This window comes from Seriola dumerili, unplaced genomic scaffold (assembly GCF_002260705.1).
Source record: "Seriola dumerili isolate Sdu_G_001 unplaced genomic scaffold, Sdu_1.0 BDQW01000019.1, whole genome shotgun sequence".
Lineage (NCBI taxonomy): Eukaryota > Metazoa > Chordata > Actinopteri > Carangiformes > Carangidae > Seriola > Seriola dumerili.
This window is the reverse complement of record NW_019174274.1, coordinates 1158156-1170211: the sequence shown is the minus strand read 5'-3', so window position 1 is coordinate 1170211 and position 12056 is coordinate 1158156.

Here is a 12056-nt window from a genome sequence, read left to right as displayed (position 1 = left end):
TCTCACCACAATGTCCATTTTTTTTGTAGAGGACTTTTAAACCAACACAGACAAAACAATGGACTTTGGTACTCCTCACATTTACTTAGTATAAGAATTGTTCTTTCGCCACATTTGAGCATTTGATCCATCGACTAGTGTAAAAGAAACTAGGAGTCTGCGGCCGTGCTGCTGCCTCTGTGAGGCTGTACTTCAGCACGCTAACATACTAACAATGACAACGCTAACATGTTCATGTCTAGCAGGTGTAATGTTTACCATGTTCACCATCTTGGTTTAGCATGTTAGCATGCTAACAACTGCAAATTAGCAGGAAACCCAAAGTATAACTGACGCTAATGCCGTTAGTTTTGCAAGTATTAGATAAATGAAAAAGTAAGACAAATTCACATTTTGACCGGATGATGGCGCTAAAGGAAAAAATAAGGGGGTCCCAAAATTAACGGCAATCCATTGGAGATATTTCACTCCGGACCAAAGTGGACTGACCGGTATTGCCATTCCTACAGCTAACCTTTCTATCTCAGTTATTGGCAGGAGATGTATTACAAATATATAAAACTTAAGACTCCACACTCAAACAGTTACTTGTTTGAATCCATTGTCCACCCAAGAAAATGAAGATGGGGATAATAAATGGGAGGGCTAAACTAAGCATTAAGGCTGCTCAGGCCTGCTCAAGTTTGCACGTACATGCAGCTCTGCAGTCCCGCGTGACTGAGTTCTTGGTATAAAATGTCAAAAATATTTCGCTCGTGTCCAAATTCTTCACTGCACTGAAGAAACAACCAGAGGAACAGAAGAGGGGAGAACATTCACACTCCGAACAGCTGGTTCACATTTGAGGAATTATTCTTTGTGTTTTTGTTTGTGTTGCTATTTTAGGTCTTTAACGTGTTCTCCTCGTGCAGGGATCGCTTAGAAAGAAAACATTTTGCCCCCCCCCCCGTCTGAGTCTACTGTCAGGGTCCTCAAGCTGAAAATCACACACAGTGCTAATTTGTGATTGCGCAATGAAAATAGTCTGGACTTCAGTTACTTCTCAGTTTATTTGGACAGAAAAAAAACATTGCTTCAGTAACCTAAAGACTGTACTATTGTTTTTTGTAATGGAGGAACCTATTTTTCATTTGTGACTGTTCGTCGTGAAGTCCGGAGAGCAGAAAGAGCAGAACAATACACCAGACAGAACAACAAGCAGTCAGCTGCATGGAAACACTGACCTCATACCTGTCTGCGTGCAGCCATCCCGGTCATGTAGTTATTAACCTGTTAGATTTCAAGGCCAAGTTACTGCAGCAACATGAACAGCACAGACAACCTTGGCGCTAACGCTAAGCTGTTTCCTGTTTCTCAATGAGCTCACTTTCATCTTGGGATTGGCAGCTCATAGTCATTTGTAATGATAACAGGTGGACGCACTAACGATAGCGTTGGTTTAGTTTGTGTTTTGCATTTGGTCCTTAGTTTCTGTCAAGTGAGATTAATAACCGAGACTCAAGTTTCGGTCTAAAAAAATTGACTTTATCCACGGATCTCACTCTCCGAACTAAAAGCGTGCCCTGTCAAACAGCCCAAACCTTTTCCTAATGTTGCAGCGGCTATGAATGGCTTCCGTGCGATTGAGAGAAATGCGATTAATCCAGTCACCGTGAATATAATTTGTCGGTAGGCACAGACTTCATCCGCCATTTGGCAAGAACCAGAAACACGTTGTGCTCCAAAACCAACACTGCGCTAACATGAAGTGACGTGGACATTGGAAAACCGTTTTAAATTTCTTTTCCTGGCACCTCGCTCTTACATTCTTACAGTCAGGGGACTCGTTTATCTTTGACTTTACGATTAATTGGTTTTATTGTTGTGATTCTCAAAGCTTAAACACGGAGGCATAATCTTGACATTTAAATGGTTAGTGTGTTTATATAGTCCCGACTCAAAGGTCTACATACTTTTGTCAGCATCGCACGGTATATACTATTGGTGTCGTGTCAGCAAAGTTCACAATATTCTCTATTGATTTTAGATTTTGAAATTTTGAAAATAAATGATATTAGCTTGATAATAATGTTTTAATCAGGTCTCTCAACCCTCAAAGGAAAATGCTGCAGTTGTATCTGAACAGACATGTAAATGTAAAACTATGCACGCATGATATTTTGAGTACAGTTGCCCAAACTAATTAAATTTAATCCTACTCTGCTTTGGCTGCCTCAAAGGCTTCCAAAGTAAATACATATGCCAGGGTCAGTCATTTCTTTCACACATGGGACATTAACAACTGTATTTATGATATAAGACAGTTTGTTTGCTTAGTGGGTATTACCCAAAGAAAGAATGAAGGTAAAAGAAAGACGAGACCCGCTCGAAAACAGGAGGAGAAAATTCGACAGTGTACCCTGGCTTCAGTTCTGTCACCACGGATTCGAGTCCTCTCAGCTTCTGTACACATCGGCTGACTTTTTTTCCATTTAGCAGACCCGCAGCTGTCAACTTTGGCCGTCCACGGGACCCGTCTGTTAGAGCATCTCATAAAGTCACATAACGACGCAGAAAAATGCAGAACTTCCCTTGGTGGAGAGAGTGCTCAGGAAATAATTGAGCATTTAGCACTCAGGATAGGAAAATGGGATCAGCTGTGAAAAATGTTAAAGCTTGTCCATTACAGTTCTGTGCTTATAGGCTCTGGATAAAATTTAGGTGCTGACATTTCATTATAGATGGAAGAGAAGTAAAAAAAAAAAAAAAAAAAAGAAAAAAAGAAAAAAAGTAAGAATTCAGACCGGAGCCAATGACCTGTTGTGTGGGGTTGTGTTGAACGAGACCACTGACTTGGCAAATACATGTCAAAAGAAAAATGAGGAAGAGGGTTTTTCTTTTGTTGCGTTTTTGGTACATATATATGTGTGTATGTGTGTGTCTTTATACACATGTACTTTTTCGTGCATTCTGTCAGAAATACAAATTCTGAAAGCCTTGGACAGACAACAAAAAAACTGATCATTTTAGTTTAGAAACATCTGTTAGTCATCACAAAAGAAACATTACTCCATTTATGAATGTTTTAAAGTGGTGAACCTCATTGTGTTGCTCGCTAATATGCTACAGGCAATGAATATCCCTGGTGTGCCAAACGGTCAGAGGTAGATCTGAGAAACAGTAAAATCGTATCTATACTGTACCTCTGAGTCCTCATCCGTCATACAGGCCCTCTACTACGACTAACTCTTAAGCTGTGTGGAGAGATTTATGAGCTCTCAGTGGATTTCCTGTTTTGCCAGCATGAGATTTTTCAAATGTTCATACATCAAGCTTATATGAAAGGATTTCCTTTTGTCACCTCTTTTTGGAAAGTGGCCATTGTGGATATATGACACCTTTAAATTTTCCTACCACCCATTTTCTTGCTAAAAACGCCTCCCGGGTTTAATGTGATTGCACGTGTACATGCACTAATTCGGAAACGGCTAACAGAGCTCCGTCTGACAATCTGGATCTGCTTTTCGTCATTTGCGGAGAAGACTTTTAAGATTTTGGCTCAACGAGACTTCAGTCGTCAACAGATGACTATAGTTACGTGATGTCATTACATGAAATGATGCAAACTAAATACCGGTTACAGCTGTGGGGCAAGAAGGCTAATGGTCCCAATGCAATGAGGCAGAACTATGCATACGTTCCCAGTCACAACATACATATGCTATGAGGTTAACGTTATACATCAGTCAGCACGGTCTGCAGTACTTCCTCACAGTGAAACAAACAAGCCCACTGCTGGAAGCAGTTACTTAATGCGGTGACGCGCTGTTTGCTCTCTCATGACCACCTCTGAATTCTTCTGTCTGGCTGTTAATCCGGTCGTCTCAGAGGCTGCTTTGAGCCGAGGGTGCAACGTGAAATGTTCCTCTCCATCTTTGGTGGACGGTTTGAGAATTTGGCAGGAGGACAACGAGCGCAGAGCAACCGGATACAAAAAGTTCTGGAGATGACGGATTGTCTTCATCAAAGCCAGCAGGCTGGATGAATGGCACCAGACTTTTTAAAGAAAATCATTTAGCCCTCTGACTGATGGTGGTGGAGTCAGTCTTCAAGACAGCTTAATTGGCTGAATAGCACAAAACCTGTAACTTCTCCGATTAAAACGCTTAAAGCCCCATGAAATGAAAAATACACGTTCCAAGTTTTAATCCTGTCCTGTCCACGGATTCAAATGTTTGATGACTCATCCTGCTATCAGGGGTGTTTACCAATTTTGTGTCCAATAAAAATGCTTTCTCAAATTTTTACGTCCCATTGGGATGCGTACCTACTGCTGCCGAGTGTCAATCTGGCGAGGTCAAAGTTGCTTTTAGAGCAGAGGGGAACGGCAAAATCGGTTTATAGTTCCATGTGGGTTTATCGCTACGAGCAATTCACACTACGCAGTCATTTGAGCCGTATAAAAATACTGATTATAGCATTGTCACGTCTGCACAACATTGTCACATTGTCTAAACACAGTGTCACACATCTGTTGTGTGCTGTCTCGCTGCCCTGAGAAAATTTACAAGAACGTACGAGAAATCTGCCACACATGTGCTTGTAATATTCAAATTTCTTTCTTGGACTTTAACTTGCCTAGCCTAGCCAAACAGCAAATTGTTGTCAGTGTGACATAAGATTCACTGCTTCATGCAAACATCAGACAAAAACATCAGACAAAAACATCAGACGTGAAAAAGGTCAATTCCAGATTTTTTTTCCAATCCAAAATACCTCCTTGTATCTGCACAAGACCGGCAGTTCAGAATCATTTGATCTGAATTAAAGCTGCATTCCTTCGCTGGATTTGGAAACAAAATACGAAATATAGCGGGGACGCTTCAACGTACAGTGGTGAGAGGTAAGGTTTTTGAAATAATAAAGAGCCCTTACAAACACCAAACCTATATGCCTTGAAAGATCTAAACTGCAGTGGAAGTCAAATATTATCATTAACATCATAATACTGGTGGTGCCGCTTAGCATCGGAGAAACAACAAAATACTGTGTGTTCGTTTTGTCACTGTGTATTTTCCTTTGGTGAAGTCAGGCCGATTACAGAGCAAACCAAAGCACGCCAGTTCCATGTGATATCACAGGAAAAGGATCATTAGGTGCAAACCGCCTTTGCCAACATTTCCTCTGCTCATTAAGCTTGTAGTGAAGGCAGAAATAGTGGGGTTGTATGGGTGCACACCACCCTCACTCTGTGCTGTAAGTCTTCATATGTTATACCTCCTTTCTAGCTTCATCTGTGTCACTGCACTGGAAATATGTGGAATGTGTATGGATACCGCTGTGGATGGCGGCCACGCTGTAGATCCCTTCCTGTTTTAATGTTTTCCTTACTATGATGCAATCGTCTGGGTTGAGCAGACCAGGAAAACTTAATGATTTTACACCAACTTGCTGGCTGAAGTCATTTGGTTCTGGGAGTATTTCAGTGTAATTTTACATACGGCTACACTGTTAGATATGATCAGTTTGGGATGCAAAATGGTTCCAGATGAGTTGTTATTAACTTTTGTTGGCACACCCACCTTTCCCTGACTAACAATAGTATTATTGATTTCCTACATTTCCCAGAATGCAGCCCCTAAGAGAGGCCCATTACGAGTGGAAATAAAGAGAAAAATAGGATATAATGTACAGCAGCAAAACAGGTGGAGGAATGCAGACTAGAACACAACATCTATGTCAAAGAGTTGTGTCTATGTCTTTTTTTTTTCTTGAAAAGGATACTTCAACGATTTCCTACCACTGCTCCATAAAGATGGGAGACAAATTAAAAAAGGTCAAAATCAGTGCATCAGAGGCCGACGTATCTTGACTTGACTAGTCTCTAATATGGCTCAAGCTCCAAAAACACTAGATGCTATTTTGCCCATAATTCCACCTGATAACATCTGTTGTTACACTGCATATGGGAATTGGCCGCAATTATCAGTTTCTGACTTGTAAGTGCAGTGGTGGTCACGGCAACGTCCAAGTCGTGGTTATGACTGGGAAACTTGGATGTTTCTGGAAACTCCAATATATCTGACTTGGTGCCAAATAGGATGGTGCCTGAGAGGTCTGTCATTCAGGTTGATTAAACCCACATTTAACGGACGTAGAACTATATTGTCAACGCATTCGTTTCAACCTCGCTGCCTGTAAATGCCTAACAAACTACATACTCACTACATACAGTTTGTAACGCATACTTTCAGTAAAAATAACCATCTCAGATGTGACAAAGCTCCTCCAGAGCCACAAAAGACATTATACAACTGTTTCCACAGGCTGAGCAGTACTCTATGGAATGAGGAAAATGATGTGGATAATTGATTGAGTTCCACTTAAATTTCTTTTTGTCTAAAAAGAGAAAGCACCCACACAGTTAATTCAGGTGTGTCAAAAGCTCTCCATCAATAGAGCTTTTGTGTGCTCTTTCATGGCCTTATGTGCCTGTGTTTCTGGGAAGGCATGTAATGAGTTACTAACACGAATAGAATATTACATTATGAAAATGGTGAATATGATCCATAACTATTTACTTTTTCTACTTCTCTGCAGCCTGTCAGTCACCAACTCCTCCACGCTGCCTGGCTGCCGCCTGGTGCGTCCATGCCCACGCACACACAAACACACGTACCTGAACACACCTGCCTGCCAAGAACATTTTATAGAGGAATTTGACTGGACTAGACGGTAATTAGATTAAAAGCACCGGAAAAATTGGTCAGTTTTAGTATTTCTCATATGCATACTAAAAGAAAAGAAAGTACTTACTGTAAGACTACGCATCTAATTTTGAACCTTAGCCAATAATGTATTTGTATTGGACATTATAGTGAAATTAAAAGTCCATATTACTGTTTTTTTTTTGTTTTCTTTTATACTATTTTACATATATATGCAAGATAAGGACATTTAGACCTAACAGCCTATTTTTTTACCTATTTTTTTGAGTCCCAAGAATTAATAACAGATTAAAGACTAAATATCTCATTTTATCAGAGCCTTTAAATCAGTTTGGACTTGATGATTTCCTCTCTTTAACATTTTGGAATTTATGGTCTCTAATAATGTCTATACTGGAGCCAAAACTCTAGCATCTTTTCCATGCCATATGCACAGAATTATAGCACTTTCTCCACTTTTATCCACATTATGTCAACTATGCTGTCATCTGACTCTGAGCACACTCCATCGGCCTTGGACATGAAGGTAATCTCTGTCCGTCAAGATTACTGCATGTATACGAGAGAATACCGCAGCTTTAGGAGCAACTCCCTCTCAAATGTTTTATTTATTTGGCTGCACGTTTGAGCCAAAGGCTTTGGGCTTGCGTTTCATTCCTCTGCTGCCCTTGGAACGGGGGCCAGATATGTGTGGACTGGAAACCCCCGGTGCTTGATGGTGGGGAAGTAAATTAATCAATTTTAGGTGGATCCAAAAAAGAGCTTGCTCACAGCTCGAAAAGCCGCTGAGTCATTGTCTGTTTATCTGGACTGTAGTCTGGCCAAAGTCTGGGCCCACTGGGTTTGGGGCAAATGTTTGAGTTTGCTCAGAAGTGAAACTTGTTGAAGTGACACATAACTGAACAGAACATAATTTCCATTCTAATAAAGCTATTTCTCAGTGTCAGAACTGAATTTGAACTTTTATTAACAGTGGTCCATGGTGGAGTTGTAACTTTTAACATAGTTTTGCTATTGGTACATAGCCAACGTAGCACAAGTAGCAGCCTCTTCAGGGCAGACCGGAAGCGACAGTAATATTTCTTCTAGACTGATAAGTAATACTAATGTTGGCTATATCAACAGCAAGACATACAAATAGCTCCTTTAAATCTCTACAATGGTAAATGACTATCTTTCAATGCTAAGTCTGCACCTTAATGATCCTGATATGCAAAACCCTGCAGACTACTTAATTAGCATAGTCATTGTATATAAATCGCTTGGATTCAAATTTGAAATGTACTAATATTTTAAATTTACCCAATCTGTTGTTTAACGGAGCAAAGAGATTTAAACTGAAACTGATTTCAACTTTTTGACAAATAAATAAGCAAGAGACCAGAAAGTATTCAGTACTAAAGGTTTCAACACAAAGATGTGATTCTTTCACCCTCATACCAGTATTTCTTTTGCAATGCAATTATAAAAGGATCCAGACGGCATGAAACAGAACATAAACATGAGTTTAACAGCAGTTCCTTTGGGAGTAGTAACAGAGCGGGTACAGCACAGTGTGGATTCAGGAATTAGGCCGCAACAAGAACTCATCATGTCCAGGGGATCGAATAAATATTGGCTTTGAACACCATACAAGTGGTGTACAACTCTCCGTTCTCACACTTTAATAACCTGAAATATGGCTAAAAATAAGACTAACAACATGGTAAAGTCTGTACATCCAGGGTAAAGGTAAATGTTTTCAAAATGAAGTGAACCCCTTTGTCTTTATTCATAGCTTGCACTCCACTGTTAGTTTTGTTCTGCTGTTTATGCTTTAGCTTATTCTTATCATCTGTTTCATTTTGCTTTACTCTTTTTAAAACTTATAAATGTTTATTAGCTTTTTATTCTGCCTTGTGTTTCTTTCATATCCTGCCTTTATGTCTTATCCAAAACACTTACGTAACACTATGTTAAATATGAAAATAATTGTGTTTTACTATTATGTAAAAGACCAAACAGCCTTGTTTGAAACTTGCTTTTTCTTGTCTAAGATATTCTGGGTTGTGTTTGAAATACCTGCATCTAACATACCTGCCAAAAGGTAGGCTATGTTGGAAGCATGCAAGGTATTTTTTACTGACTGAATGATGTAGTTTGATGTCTGAGATTTGGCTTCATTACTAGCGGGTCTAAGTCGATCCTCCGTACCCCAATGAAGCCGCAAGTCTGAGGAAAGTCTTGTTCGAATCAGCAGTTGGACAAAGCAAATTTTAAACCACTGTAAATATATTTCATTGGAATCACTGCAAAGTCCTCCAAATAAAAACAAAAATGTCGCTTCTAGATGTTCTCTAGAACGACACATAGAGGACACATCATGTCCGGTCTTTGATCTTGTAACTGCAGTACTTTAATAGTCGGAATATTTTGGTGTGCGCACACTTCCTTTCATTTTCTAATGTGATTAAGCTCATGTTATTCCTCTGGAGTCAGGACTGGCAGCCGTCTGACATTCATGTGTCTGGAGATGAAGGTATGAAATATCACAGCTTGAAAAACTGGACAAGGAGTCAAACTCATGCCTCTTTTCCATGAAACAGGACTGTCAGAGCTGTCCAGACTAATTCAAAGATAATTTTCACATGAATGATGGATTTCTTTTTTCCCCACCTATTATTTAGGGCATACTGTAGTGGGTGGGTGATGGGTAATTTGCAGCACACATTACAGGCTTTGAACTATGAAGAGCACCAGACCACAGGTATTTCAGACCCATGTTGTGAAACAGTTGAAAGTATCATTAGAGAGTCTTGTCATGTGTTTTCAGGAGCATTTGTCAAGTGAGGGAGCGTGATGTTGAACAGAAATACTTTTTTTGTGCATGTGATTGAGGCCAAAAAAAAAAAAACAGCTGAATTCCTTCCTGCTTGTGTGTCAGATAAAGCCACAAAGCCCTGTTTTATTTCTGCACTTGGCAAAATATTTGCATTAATATCTTCAAAACAGGCTCACTTTTACGCCTCGCCAACCAGACCAGGACGCCGCGTTCGCCAGCATCAGAAACTGAACGTTGATCCCAGATTCTGTCTATTACGGGTTTATACTGAGACATTCACACACATACACACAACTCGACGTCTATCCAAAGTTTCTCAGACACCGTTAAGACAAACAGGCTGCAGCCATAACACCAAAGCCATTTTGAGTTGAGTTCATGTATGTGTGCGTGTGGGTGTGCGTGTGTGTGCGTGTGTGTGCGTGTGTGCATCCAGAAACAGCAAAACTGAGCCAGGCCAGAAGCAGCAGAAGTTGAAGCAGACAGTGCAAACAATTCCCAGCATTCCTCTGAGGAGCAGCGTAAACTGACCCTAGCCCTCCTTTACCGCACAGGCTGAGACACTGATGCCTGAGTGAAGGGGTTTGGTTGTGGGATGGCCCTCGAGTATGAAGCCTATAAGTAACAAGCAGGGAGATGTGTCTAAATTAGTCATCGACACATGCTGTAATCCCTCCTGTCTTTCGTGCCCTGCCTACTTCTATTACTAAGATAAATTAAATCAAATACATTCTTTAAAGGCTTACTATCGTGCAACCCCCCTCCCCCACATCACCACCTTGACCTCCAGAGTGTCCAGGCAACACAAAGTTTCAACCAACCACCTGCTGGCTCCACTCCACCACCACCAGGGTCTAGACTCTGAAGGATACTGTCCTCTCTCGTATCTTCTTTCGGGCCTACGCTTCACTTCCATTGTTGGAGCCTAACCGCCGACAGGTCGGTTGTTTGTTTGGGGGCAGAAACTCAAACTGCCCGACTGTCACACTTTCACCAGCTCGTCACACTCACTATGTTGCTTTTTCAACTGCTCACTTACAGCTCTACGGTATGTTACACAGTGAAGGTTACACTGACCTGTTGCTGTTTTTTATTATCCAGCAAAATGACTTCCAGAGATGGAAACAGCTGATGTCAGCCATCTCCGGGAGACTTTATCAACTCCATTAGGTCTCACAACTCAATGCTACAGTGTTGATGAATTCGTCTCGACCTGCCTCGCATCACATTGATGTCGGGAGGATTCTGGCAGCTTCACAGGAAGTGTGAAAGACATATGTCGTTTCAAAGATGAGGATGGAGAAAGAGAGGGAGAAAGACAGAGTCAAAACAGAGACGGAATAATAATAAGAACGTAGCCAGACCAGAAAAGGAGAATGAAAGGCAGAAGGCTACTGTTGGTCTTTGCAGTGGGTCTGGGCCTCCTCAGCAGCTCGGTTCAGGCCCCTGTTTGTCCAGCTTTGACGGGCCGAGCGCGCTCTCTCTAGATTTGCCAGGAGGACTAGTTTTTATTGGCTGAGTCAAGCCACTTGCAGGGGGATTACACACAGACTGTGTTGATTGAGAAAAAGTTGTTGCCTCCAAATTTATGACGACTGTTTGTTAAAGTTTACAGCTGATAAATCCAACAAGTCACAAGTTTGTCTGCCTGTCATGGGAGAATGGACTTTGTATCCAGTAACCTTTTGCCTTATGATCCCTCAAAATAAGGTAATGTCTGCTCAAGACTTGTCGTCACCGGGGTATGTCATCTATAAATGATTTTATAAAGTAAATCTTTTCAATGTTTCTGAAGTAGAGGCGCCACCAAACAAGTACTTAAACAAATCAACTTTGTAAAAAACATAAAATCAGTATTCAAAATATGAAATATCTGTCAACAGCTACGCCTAAAATATATCTTGTCAAATGTGATATAAGTCATTAGAAATAAATTTAGACACCATATTATAATCACGCAGGTTGTTTTCTTGGGAAGAGAAGGGGCTGACATGCAAAATCTTAATGAGAATCTGAAATTTGATACACCTCTTTTCCTTAGTAAAAGTAAACTGCAACATCTGAACAAACATATAGACATGATAGTGTGTAACGCGGGACACACACAATGAGGCACACACTGTGTAACACGTCTGGCGTGGGTTGCCCTGTACAGTAGATTCGAGTAATCCTGCGTGCGAGAATTCACGCTCAAATGATTGAAGTGAACTCGAGTCTGTTACATGAGATAGAGCAGGCAGAGGGACTAATTGACTACAGGTGTGTGGAGGCAGTTTGCCTCCTTTTTTGGGCTACTGGTATTTATAGCATTTTTCACATGAGCTGTTCAAAAAAAAAAAAAAAAAATGCTGGGAAATCTTGTGAATATCTTAATGTCTGTCAGGGTACAGTATGTGCCTCATTCGGGCCGACCGAACAAATATGTTGGCATTTAAGTGAAAGATGTGAAAGGCCAGCATCATCGTACACGTCTCTTACCTAGTTCCGCCATTTTGGAAAATACAGTTACACGAGAAGACCGGTAGCAT